General features: G+C 40.5%; 1 protein-coding gene across 2 annotated transcripts in view; it reads right to left on the bottom strand.

Moving 5' to 3' along the window:
* Nucleotides 1–1,521, bottom strand: part of nr3c2 (nuclear receptor subfamily 3, group C, member 2) — a 59,491-nt gene extending 57,970 nt beyond the window's left edge. For both annotated transcript variants that reach the window (XM_044027666.1, XM_044027667.1), the window contains exon 1: nucleotides 1,059–1,521. The gene's annotated coding sequence lies outside the window, so the exon portion shown is untranslated. The remainder of the gene's footprint in view (nucleotides 1–1,058) is intronic.
* Between the last annotated feature and the right edge of the window lie 12,369 nt (nucleotides 1,522–13,890).

Genomic DNA, 13,890 nt, shown 5'->3' with positions numbered 1-13,890 from the left:
ACCTAATCGCGGCACAACAGGGAATATACACTGAATATTACATAAAGAAAAAAAAATGCACCGCAAGGGTTAATGTATCTGCGTGACGTTGGCTGGGCTTTTTTTTTCTCTCCCTCTCTCCCCCTCTCCCTCTCTCTCTCTCTCGCTCTCTCTGACTTCCCACCTCCGCTTCTTCTATTGGACAGACGAGGCAGAAATCCGCCAGTCTCATCAGGCCATTCGTGCATTGGCCCCGAACCTGTCACTCAATAGTTACTGCTCTTACAGCCACAACACTCTGGAGCTGCGACATAACTTTAACTGTTGTTTTAGCGGCCGGGACCCGCTCGATCACGTGCAGACGCGGCGCAAACAAAACATACAGTCAATAAAGAATGTGACGATAAAGCGTTGCTCCGGTGCATGGCCACAGTGTCACATAAGTTATTCAGGTCGCTGGCCAAATTGCGTCTTAACGCATACGCCAATGTGTACATACTTGAATAGAAACAGAGAAATGATCACCGGTAACTGTCTTAATAATGATTCCTGGTTGTGCTTCAGCCGTGATTGTGCCTCGCTGTGCGTAAAACCTGCGTTTGTCTGGGTTTTGCGTTTGTGCAGATGAAATACTTTATCACTCTCCTTCATAATTGCTGTTGTTACGCTACACTGTTGCTTAAAGTTTGGCTTTTCGTTTGCGGCTCACGAATGACTGGTGAGGGGGAAAAAAAAAGAGTGACAGCACAACATTTCTCGCCACCTACGCACAGGTGCGCGCAGACACGTCAAAACTGCTGTCAGCGGCAATAAAAGTGCTGCAGCTGTTTCTCTCAGTGCACAACATTGTCTGCGTAAACTTACTTGGCGGACTTTTATCGCGGACGACACACACACACACACACACGGCTTAACGGTTCCGGTTGAAAGTTATTAGATTTCGCTCTCTCCCACGGCAAAATAGGACTCGGGGATGCGGACAGAGCGCGGAGTTGGTGGCGCTTTCTTTAATTCTCTTCCATAAATAAAGAAACAAAACACACACGCACACATAACAGTGAGCTATATCACGTCCTTACCTTAATTACGACATTCAGAGTTGTCAGGTGGGTGTGTTGCTGGGCAGCGGTATATTCCAAAGGACAAAAAAAGACGCACGGTAAAGTCTGGGCTCCGTCTCCTCTCTCTCTCCCTCCCTCTTTCTCTCTCTCTCTCTCTCCCTCACTCTCTCTTCTAACGCATAGTTTGACAGCTAAACACAAGTGGATTAGTCTACTGCGTATTATCAGCAGTAATCCGCAACAGACAGAGAGTGCGCTGCTGCTGCTGCTGCTGCTGCCGCTGCCGCTGCTGCTGCTGTTGACAGGACGAACGGCACAGACGCGGGTCGAAACCAACAGCGGCGGATCATCTCACATTTAATTTCGCAGGAGTGACGAGTATTAAAAAGACGGAGTAATGAAAACAAACGGAGGAGTCGATGTGACTTGCAGTCAAGGCGACGTCATTCTCTCCCATAACCCTCCTACTGCAACGAGTGCAACAAACTCCGGGGAAGGGGCAGGAGGAGGAGGAGGAGGCGGCGGCGGCGGAGGAGGAGGAGGAGGTGGGAGGGGCTCAGAGAGCGCAGGTAGAGTCAGAGTCGTCTGGAAATAGGGCACCACAAAGTCTCAGTGTCTCAGACTAAAGACAGTCTTTGTGGTTTCAATAAAAATATCTTTGGTGGCCATTAAACTCCCCGAGTCATCTTCTCCTGCTCTACTTTTTTGTGTGTTTTTCTACACTTTCTACTGCCCCCTCTGACCAGCATTGGTACTGCGAGACATTCTCATTTTTGGACTTACCAGGCTGCCTTAGGCTAAAGAAAGTCAAGTGAAATTCAGCTGCCATGCATCATTTTCTGGCCAACTTTGAATGTTTAACAGTAAGTGATATCTAACGGTGAAACTCCTCCGCTCACCTCTACTACGAATGCCTACGATTCTGAATAGACTTGGAGTTCACACACCTGAAAGACCGGGGATCACACGTTTATGACGGATCACAGACTACAGGATCAGACTCTCACGAGAGTGACCATGTCTACAAGAGTCCCGTGTCCCCACCTGCTCTTTTGCGTTGTGTTTGCAGTTGGGTCAGTTATCAGTACCCGATTGTGTCCAGAGTCGGCTTAAAACATTCAAACGTGTTTGATTGACTGTGACTGAGGTCAGGTCACGGTCTGTTCCCCTCACACACTTACAGATTTCTGTGCCTACTGTCCCCAAACTAGTGCTGACTGGTGCACACTCTGCCCAACTGTGAATCGTGGGTAAAATCAGACAAGAAGTTTTGTAGCGTGTCACAGAAGTACAGTGGCCTTCACGTGCCAGGAAGGATTTGGATCTTCCTCATTTGTGTTGTCGTCAGAACACACGTTGGTTGTTTGGGCTTCTGTAGAACACAGGGCAGCACAGAATGCTTCCATTGTACAAGACCCTCTTGCAAAAACCTTTTTTTTTTATTTAAAAACAATTGTACACTTATAAAACCATAATAATGAGTAATATATTCAATATCTCTTCCCTTCCTTCCGCCCTATATATATCAGCTTGGATTGGCTCCCACTGGGACGCCCGTGTGGAGGAAGAATCAGTAGACAGTGAATGTATGAAAAACTGTCGCTTATAGTGCTGGGATTCACTCACTCTGTAATCGAAGGTGTACTGAGATCAAACCATCCACTACAAAAGCTATATCCTTGCAAAACAATTAAAAATAAACAAACTGCATGCATAGATCTGAATTTTTATACTGTATCATTCCTATGATAATGCACTAAGTCTCAGTTGTAAAATAGATTTTAAATATGATTGAGTATATTAAAAAAATGCAAATGCAAATCTTCCTAGGATTATTATTGAAACCAAAACATGATTCATTAGAAATAATAAAGCCCAAGACTGAACTTAACAAGTAACATTAATATGTCATACACATATAATCATAAATAATACAATCTCAATGTTTATCAACAATAACCATGATTATAATTCTGGCCATAATGTAAAATGTGTAACATGTATCATTAAAAATGTCAATACATAAAGTGAGATATAATATTTTATGAGATACTTTTCAAATCCTCTAATTTAATAATAAAATTTTGACTGAATTTTGGATTTTAAAATGCAATACCACTAACAGCCACCAATGGGCTGTGGCGCAGCAATGCACAGAAGCTTCTGCAATGTATGGTACAGGCGTTTGGATGAGAGAGCAGACCTCACTTTACGTCACCATACAAAGAATGTGTGAACTGTGCACAATACTGGGACAGGAGTGATTGCAGGAGTGAAGTAAACATCAGTTTGTTGTCCTGGACTATAACGTCTGCCTCCACAAGGTGGAGCAATATTTCTGTTGCTGCTCAAAAACAAAACTATTAAGTGGCCACTTAATTAGTCCAAATATTTTATGCCACAAAACTAATCACACAACACAAATCTTGTGGTTTGATTGGGCTGGTTATTTTTCTTTTTGAATTTTGGTCAGCCAAACTTGAAACTGCACCTTTATGATATCTTATTATATGCACATTATGTCATGAAGTTCCTTTTTAATATGTGTGGTGAAGTGTCTGATCTTTGAGGCACAGTATTATGTCTTCATGTGTGCGTTTAGTGTGCATTTGCAACAATAAACTGATTCTGATGAACTACAGTTTTGTTTGAAGAGGATGGCCGTGTTTGGAGAGGTTTATGGACTCACACGTTGTCACGTTGTGATCTATACTGGAAATAAAAAGCACCCACAGGGTGCAAAATTTGTCCAAATATAAATAACCGCTGGTGGAATAATGTAGATTAGATACATTCTTATATTTTGCTGTGCAGTTATCAGACACATTTAAGCAGGCAAAGGCACGTAGAGGAGATCAATAAGGCCGAGTGATAAATCTTTGGCTGCGGGGAGAGTACAGCGTCTCTGTCTGTGTTTATCTGTGACACCGACACCAACAAACATCTGTCATTCCAAGTCTCTGTCTTTCACTATTTAGTCCACTGTCAACACTTAATGATACTGGTGTGAATGTAGACTCTGGTTCTCCTCCAGTAGTGTAATCAGTTTAATCTCTGGAGTTGCCAGTCAGGGAAGTGGCATTCCGTAGAGTTTCACGTGGCTTTGTAAGAGAGTGCATGTAGAACTCGGGCTTCAAGACTGGATCTCGGCTGCTGTGAAGTCTTGACTGTTTCTCTTCGCTGCTTGTCTCCGTTTTCCAACCAGCCTGCGGCCGTTAACCCAAGTTAGACAGTATCAGTTAGATTAGTCAATGCCATCCAAGCAACACTGCCCACTTCTCTGATCTGTCTGCTCATCACCCGTGGATGGAGAACTGCTTCATCAAAAGCATGAGAATTGAGATATCACCAATGTTTTCCTCACACATACAGCTCCCACTTATCTGTTGCTCATGGTGGATGCTCTTCAAACACATCATGAGCAAATCCAATTAAGCTTCGCATCGCAGATGTTTTGTTTTTTCTCCCTCCTCTGTGACAGTCGTAAGACGTTGCAGACTGACGTTGGCGCACAGCTGATATGAAATCAGTTTTAAGTGGCTGCCTCTCTGGCAAAAAATTGAAGGTTGCTCCATTAAAACTCACCCCCATCATTTTAGTCAAATCAGTGATAATCACCCTGCCCTGAAAACGTACATGGGAGCTAAAAATAAGCATCTTTTTAGGGGGCGGGGCTCCTTTTGGATGAGTGATTGCTTGCTATGTTTAGGAGCGGACCTCCACTCCAGTTTAGACACATAGCAGACAACTCCAGTTGCTGAGAGGGCCACAGGCATAACAGAGAGGTGCTTGCTGCGCCTCATGGGGATGAGTGAATTGGAGCATGTTAACTCTGAAACAAAACACTCGTCAACTCAGCAGAAGATCCAGTTCCCATCGTTTGTGATAATTACAGAGGTAGTTTAAATCTGTGAAGAAGTCAGCCTCTGCCATCTTTCCTAAACAGCTTAATTGCTCCAGTTTAGCAGAATTATTCTCATGTCTGAAGTGATATCGACTGTAAACTACAGCAACTGCCATTTCCCTCTCTTTCTTACAATGAGCTGAAAAGTATCGTGGTGAGCTGCCATGTCAGTGGAAACATCCTGTGTCTGCACCGGTAATTTTTTTGGGTGCAGATTAAAGCACATTAGCCAATTACAACCACTTTTAATCTATAACAATGGGTAAAATGTCCCTCATGTAGAAAGTGTTTTAATCAGCATAGAATAGCATAGATTATTAATCCCACAACCGTTCCTGTGGAGGATAAAGCCGTGGATGGATGGATGTCGTAAATAATCCCAAACTGGGAAATTAGAGTGTAGCTGTATGTAACTATCAGGCAGTGTTCTTCAGTTATTATTAAACTGACGATATTTCACGCATTATGGGTATATTATTATATTTATCTGCCCATTAAAGCTGTGCAATTTCAGTTGCTTTGTAAACCTCCAGTTCAAACTGTACAGCTAAATTGAATGCGATGAAAAGCCAAAGTTTATGATTTCTGTGCGCACACTTTACTAAACGATGCACGATTAAACTGAAATTCGTCCTGATCCCAATAATAGTCACACGGGTGAAACATTTGAGAATTAGTGGTGGAAATAGTGGAAGATAAAATAAGCCCAGAGAGGAAAAACATTTGAAAAAGCATCAGTGGCTACAACACAGAGAGAGTTATAGCGGGTGACGGTAGCTCAGCGAGTCATCGTTCAACTTGAAGGTTGTGGGTTCAATTCCCGGCTCGGCTCGTCTGCATGCCGACGTGTCCTTGGGTAAGACACTTAATCCTATGTTGCTCCTGACGGCTGATAACATAAATGATGGGTGTGAATGGTAAAAGTGCTATGTAATTATTTACCATCTATAGCCTACAGTCACCTCCATAGACTGTAAGCACTACAGAACCATATGGGATTAACTAATTGGAGTGACATTTACATATTGTCCCTTTAATAACACAAACTGCTTTGGGGGCTCTTTAACATAATTACTAAGTAATTATCCTTTTTTCTATCCTTACGTTATCCCTTTTTTGTTTGCCCAAAAATTTTTGGGTCCGTGAGATTAAGATGACCAAGATTACCTTTGTGCCATCCAGGTGAGCTGCATACAGTGTGTATGATACCTTATAGTCTACATGTGGCAAATTGGAGTCCATCTGTTTGAGCAAGACAAGTTTGTTTTTTTAATTATGAACTGTGTCTGTTTGCTGCAGTCAACACTTCTCCAGCTAACACGTAGCACGTTGAGGGTTTCAGTCTGAGACAGCATGGTTGTATCTGCTGTCATATCTGGCACACAGGCTGAACAACCTCACATTTGGATGAGAGGACTCATGCCTATGAAGGTCACACATGAGAATATACTGTATGGGAGAATTTTAAATAGTGTTGCTATGGGAACTAGCATGCATTTAAATTGGAACTCCACAGCCATGGTCAGTGTAGGCTAATGGGGGGAGGAAAAAACCTTGGCCATTACACGTAAATCACTATTTGTTGCATGAACTCACTACAATACATTTATTATAATACTGACACAGATTTGTATGCAGGAAATTAGTTAAAATATATTTTTGCAATGTGAAATAATGTTATAATGTATTATAGTTTAGCCTTTAGCTTTGGATGTTCATGCATTATTCATGCTGGTGAAAATTCAAAGCACACTTCCCCCCATTTAAGCGAGTCGAGCCATTACTGCAAAATCTAATAGAAATTAAAAATCAGTCAAATACAAGTGGAGGAGATTTTAATTATTTAACCTGGTACAATTACAGACAGAATCATTCAAGTGTAAGATTTCACACAAAAGGCATATCGAACTGATTCCAGATCAGCAAATGTTTTTTTTGTTTTTTTTTGTTTAGTGAGTCATTAATTATTTAAATGCATGCATAATTTATGCATAAAAAAATATCCAAAGTCAGATAGAAAATAAAGAGCATATTATGCAGAATCCACGTTTTCTCTCGTGAGACTCAGACAACATAAGGCCAACATCCAGTCCCACTTATGACACAGATTGCCGTTCACCTTAAGTTACCCTACAACACGGACGGCACGAATCTTTTAAATGCTGAATGATATGCATTCAGCCTGCCACCAGCAAAAGTCTCTCGTACTATGTGTACACCACCTGGGGTTTGTTCATCCTACTTAAGCGATGACGATTGAAATCCCGTTGATGATTAAATAACATGTTTACCCTCAGTGTAGTCAGAAATACATATTCAGTGGGAACACGGCGTATAGGCTACCGCCTGACTTCAGATTAGATTATTAACACGCAGGGAATTATCACTAAATAATGTGTTGTTCAATAAAACTGTGTCAAGTATATTATGAATTGATATTCCTGGTGTCAGCTTGCAAACATAATTCCCATCCTGCAGCATGTAGATGCCAAGATTTAAAAACAAATGCTCCAATAGCAATTTTGAGTGTGTTGTGGTGTTGTAGCGCACCTGATTTACTTGTGCAGTATTTTGTGACGGTAATAAGAAAGCACTCAATACAACGTTTGTACAAACGCGTTGCAGGTTATACTATTTCTGTCAATCATGTCTTCAATTAAATGCCTGAAGAGTCTGTTACAAGGCAAGTGCTGATAAGCTTCTGCAGATAAATTAAAAATGTAAGATCACAACAGATGTTAGCGGGGGTTTTTTTTCATTTAGTTTGAGACGTAATTATTATTCAGCTTAGAAAATAAGATGCATTAAAACTAGTCAACAGTAAGTTACCAAGTTAAAGTGTGTTCATGTTGAACCTTCAAAAAAACATTTAGAATAATATTAGTCTTTTTTTTTGCACACACCAATTAGTGATAGTGAGGGCATTGGGTGTCTTGCTCAGGGTCCCTGGAATACAACTGGCAACCATCCGGTTACAAATTCCTTTCCACTTGGCCACATTCTGCCCAATATTTTATGTTAAATATTCACTCACATTTTGTGCAGATTTTTCCAAATATACTTAGAGGTGCAAGTGTAATTAGATTCTTATTTCTTACTCATAACTGTGTATTTATTATTTTATGTCAATGAAAAGCATAGATTAATGTGTAGACATGGATTTTCAAATTAAATTGTTATTTAAATGTTGTGGAGACAAAGTAGGCTACAATATTTGCCTCAAACATGTTGTGGACCATAGTTGTGATGGAGTAACATCAAAAAACATCATTTTTACACCGTGATACTGCGTTTTTGTACTTAAAGATTATAAAGAGTCCATTTCCCTACAGCTCCGTTTTGGTTCCCTCCACCCGAGTGACAGTAATATATGGTAATCTCAAACATTTGCTCTTCAGCTTATGGTATACTTACTTACATAGTTGCTGACATTATCAACTGTAAGCTATCCGTTAAAAAGGCTTATACTGAACCAGGATTGATACACAAATACAACAGTCATGATCCTTGAAGTGCATCTCAGTGTTGTTGACTCTTGGACGATAAAGCCCAAGAAAAACAGAATGTCAAGACAGAAGCCAGAGAGACAGCTGTGCTCAATGTGTCACTCTGTCTGTCTGTGATGTAATGTAGTAATACAGTAGACAACGCACAAGGGGGGGCGGGGGGCGTCATTTTTAAAGGTTACCTTCTGCTCCCCTGTCTGCCACATGCAGTGCCGTAAAGCAGTGTCGTATGCCGTAAAATGTTGTCGTTCTTTTTTGTGGCACGGACCCAGAACGATTTTGAAATTATACAGTGTGTGACTTTATGGTGAAGGTTAAGATTAGTGTTAGGCTAGTAGTAGTTATGGTTAAGGTTAGAGTAAGTCTCCAGGAAGTTATGTTAAGTTAATGTTAGTCAAACCATATTCTGTGTGGACCATTATTGTCAAGCAAACCTATCTTTGAGAGGACACTTTGGCTGGTCCACACAACTTTAACAGGCTTTTTGAGGATTAAGACCTGGTTTTAGGGTAAGGGTTAGGGTTAGGTATTTCGTTGTGATAGTTAAGGGTAGGGTAAGGGGTTAGGGAAGGCTTTATGTCTATGAGTGTCCACAAAAAGACTGCAAAACCAGCGTGTGAGTGCAGTGTTTGCACACAGAGTACAGCTCTGTGCTGATAATTTATGAAAACATATCATGGCCTCTTTTCCATTTCTAATTTTTCCATGTGACCTTTAGTCAGACAGACTGATGGTATTGTTTACCTGATTATCTCAAGTTTCCTTATTTTTCTCCGCTTTATTTCCATTTCATTTGTTTTTGCAGGTGAAATACACTATATATCTATAGATATATACTGTATATATATATATACATACAGTACATAACTCTATCACTATGAATATTACATTTTATCATCATGTCTTGACTTCCACATACCCCGCAGGGCAGTGGAAATATTATAATGCTGTATCATATAAATAATGCAAATGTAAATTGTAATCAGTATAACCCAAGTTTGTGTTTTTGCCACTGTTACTGTGAAACGCCTGAAAAATACTTGGGGGGGAGAAAGTGTAAAGGAAATGTTTAAATTAAATGCAAAACAAAACATTATTTGTTTTTCCCAGGTGGGTTTTGGGCTCTTGGTCTATACTCTGCAGTCTTCTCTTCCAGGTGTACTTAGTGACTCACCTCAGACTTACTGCAAACAGGAGAATTTGGTTTTGGATAATGGGGAAAGTGCTCAAAATGACCCGGAAGTATATGATCCTAACTGAACAGTATATATATCCTGCAACTGGATAAATGGGATTGGCTAATGAACAGTTCTGATACATTACTCTCTGAAGCCTGTGGAAGGTCAAAGGTAATCACAGCTGTGTGGTGAGAGAATTATGTGTTTATCTCAGTCGGATGTGAACAAATAACAATATGGTAAATCAGTTAGCCCACATCACATCCTCATTTGCCACCGAAGCAGTGAAAAAGGAAAGACTCCTTTTCCACGAAATGAGCAACCAGCTCTCATCGAGGTTTACACACTGATGAGTTGCATGTCACATTAATTATGCCTGATGCAGGTGGCTGTCTTCCTAGAGTCTCAGTTCATCTATTTGTAATAATAAAGTGACAGGGAGATTTTCTGCAAACAGAAAGCAACTGTTTATGTTCCACATGACTGGATATACTGTAAACGCTCTCCAGTGCAATGCTGGGATTTATAAATAGCACGAAAGTCCTCTGCAAGCTACTGTGGACCTGCAGCTGCTCAGAATTTGTATAGAGTACAGTCACACACGCTTGTTATACATCAAGTCTTTCATTATGTATGACACTTCACAGCCCAAAGTTTGAAGCAGAATCAAAAACCCCGAACATACGACTGTAATACTTCGACTATAATTAGTTCAAATGTTTCTTTTCCCTTCTTTTAATACACTTTTCCTCCTTTTCCTCCTTATGCCCACAATGTGTCACCTGGCAGTGGGTTACCGAGGGTACCTGGTCATGATGAAGACATTAGTGTCAGTGTTTTATCGGTGTTTGTGTGCGTGGGGTTTATTAATTACATCGACTGGTACGACGAACTCGGAGCATTTGGCAAAAAATATCAAAAGCTGACGCCCGTGTCATGATTAATTTCGCAGTGAACAGTCTCTGCGATGTCAGTGGTAATTAGGCATCACCCATTGCATAACACACCATGTGTCAGGGTGGGTGGCGTGTGTGTGTGTGTGTGTGTGTGTGTGTGTAAGAGAGACAGAGAGAGAGAGAGAGTGTGTGAATGTCTGTGAAAGAGAGAAGGAGAGAGTAAAGAGACAAAGAAAATGTTTCTACTTTTTTTGTCTCTAGTTAGAGGAAGTTTTCAAATATTACGGCTGTCACTTATTATGAGCTGAACTAGTGAACTATGTTGTAGCATTACTAAATAATCCCTTTTATTTGCAATTACACATCCATATATATATATATATATATTGTCAGCAAGCTGATTCATATGTTATACAGTTTGATTCTTAAGCTCAGAGAGTCTTCTGAGTATATGTGATGCTGACCGTTAATGCAGATCTGAAGAAACAAACCACAAACATCCATGAAAGCCTATGGCGCTCCAAATGTTTTCACCAGGTGGTGGAAACGCAGCACAATTACTTTTATCTGCACAGCATGATTACTGGCCTATGTCGTCGACTGTTTAAAATATTCAATTCAAGGATTCATGAAGCATCAATGTCTTGTAGCGATATTAAATCTTCATGTTGCCATGTTCACCTTATCTAAATTTCAGGAGAGACCAGCAGGTTATTTTAAAAAAAATAAAAAACTTGGCACAAAATTAAAAACAAAAGGGTTTTTAATCCCGTGAGTGAGGATTCCCCCCTCCCCCCTCACTTTTCCTCTTCTTTTTTTTTTTTCCAAAACAAACAATGGCCCATAACACTCAAATTAACACAGATTGGGATTTGATGTGCTGTGCAGCCAGATGGCTCGCTCACTCACTCACAGCGCGCTGGCAGTGCAGCTGAGGACGAAGGCACTTCCAGAGCGGATTTGAAAGAATCTAGGCCAGAGAGAGTGGGGCTGCTCTTGGAGACTACCCGCCAGTGCTGTCAGGTTTTAGTGCACATTTTCTATTTGAGGAAGAAGCTGCTACATAGAAAGATGTGCATACATTGTGCATGCCTATGCGTGTGTGTGTGTGTGTGTGAGAGAGAGAGAGAGAGCAGTGAGGAATGCTATGATAGAAATGAGCAGAAAGAGGGATCATCTTGGCTGAGCTGTGTAAACAGGCTTGTGGAGAAAAAAAAAACATTAATATAGTCCTGCATTTTTTGCCTTGTCCACCTACAGTATTTCTAAGATGGTCACTGACAATTTGACACAATGACGCTTGTGTCCAAGTCTAAAGTATTTAAAGTGTTGATTTCGGAAAAATAAGTCTGGTAATTGCAACGCCAAATGACACGGGAAAATGTTTATAGCTACCAAACTCCACTGTCAGTGAAATGCAAGTGAGATTGATGCCTGGTGCTGCATGTACAGTAAACATTATTATGCACGGGGTAAAGATCAGCACTTTCTTAAACACTACAGCACAGACACTCCAATGCAACTTTTAGAACCCGTTATTTTTCCAAAGCATAGCCTCCATCTGGAAAGTGCCAAACTTGGCCGTGGTCCTGGTGTTGCTGTGGAGGGAAAACTGGGTCTGTGTGAAAACTGCAGGACTCATGATACTTTGATAAGGTGTAAATTTGTCTGGCTTTGATGATCATTTTCTTCGCGGCTTCTCGTTTGCCAGCGAAGACAGTTTTAAGTTGTTACAAGACTTTGAAACTTTTCAGGTTGTGAACACAAGTTCACACAAGTAGACCTGAAGAAAATGTTTCACACAACAAATCACTTCAAATTTCCTTTGCATTATTCTTTATTCAGGAAGTGGATATAATTTAGGCCTGCAATTAATAATTAGTTTTGTTATCACTTAATGTTCTAGTTGTTATTTCGTAATTAAAAAAAATAAAAATAAAAATGACTGAGCCCATATTCTTGTTGCCCTGAGCTTAAAATAAATAATAATAAATACAAATAATAATAAAAATCAGGAGATTCTTCAGTCACAAACTCACTAGATAGTCACTTTAAAATGACATAAAGCATAAAATAAGCTGCACATTTTCACATCTGAGGAGCTAAAAAAAAACTGGCACGATTGAGCATTTTCTCCCTCAAACTGTGTCTCCACTAACTGATGGAGCTCTGCTGTGATGATCTGCACTGATCCCACCTTGGAGAGACACACATTCCAAAGCAGGCGCTCATAAACACACAGGTGGCTCAAGGATGAAATTAGAAAACACTGGCACAAGTGAACGCACAGTGATTTACAGTCAAAGATGTTTTGTAGGATTTAAAATGATTTAGTTGGACATTGTAGATGCACATTAAATTCCCACCCTACACACGAGACCCTCGTCTTCCACCGGAGATTATTTCCACTCGTCAAAATGGCTCCATGACTGAAAAACGGGGGTGCAGCAATCTCAGCGGCAGATTCATATTAATTACAAACTGGCAAACTTGTTAATATAACTCTGCAGTGAAAGCCAGGAGTCTGTGTGAATGGCCCCAAGTGCCAGACAACACCTTCTGCTTCGGTCGATGGCCATCAGCATGCACACCCTCTTACACAAGCAAGGCTGTTCTGCTATATATAAACACACCAGCCTCTACTGCCCGAGAGGAATCTCCTCATACAAACTAACTTTTCACTCTTTTTTATTTTTCTATATTCTGTTTGCATCCTCATTATATCTCTGTGTGTGTGTGTGTGTGTGTGAGGGGCTGCAGATGTGCTTCCACTATCTCAGAGGAATTTCATTTATTTTTAAGATTAGAATAAAGATGATGGGGAATTTAAAAAGAAAAGAAAAAAGAAGGAGTTGTATGTTGCACTGCATTGTATAGGAGTAGATAGTGTGAATATCAAATACGACTGAATTGGGTCATCTGTAGTGATTAAATGCATTTCCCCTTAACTCAGAACATTAATATAATTAGAAATGCTTGCTGTAGCCTGTTTGGTGTGAAATTAAAAAATGTGTTTAGGCAATAATGCTCATTGCCTGAACATACTGCAGAGGTGTCTCTGTACTGTGTATATACAGTGTACTGCAGACAGCCTATGCAGTAGTAAGTTTTGGCAGACATACAATGAAATTAAATATTAACTCCAGGTTGGCTTACAAGGTTTTTTTATTTAATTTTTATTATGAATATCATTTTTATTGGTTAGCACTCTTGCCTTTGCAGCAAGAAGACCTGGATTCACGCCCCAGGGCCTGCATGTAGTTTGCATGTTCTCCCCGTGTGTTCGTCCCACAGTCCATTTGGGGATGAGGCAAATTAGACACATGTGGTCCTGTGAGGACCGGCGACCTGTCCAGAGTGTTGCCC

Source organism: Solea senegalensis, linkage group LG6 (genome assembly GCF_019176455.1).
Source record: "Solea senegalensis isolate Sse05_10M linkage group LG6, IFAPA_SoseM_1, whole genome shotgun sequence".
Classification (NCBI taxonomy): domain Eukaryota; kingdom Metazoa; phylum Chordata; class Actinopteri; order Pleuronectiformes; family Soleidae; genus Solea; species Solea senegalensis.
This window is presented reverse-complemented; position numbering and strand designations above follow the sequence as displayed.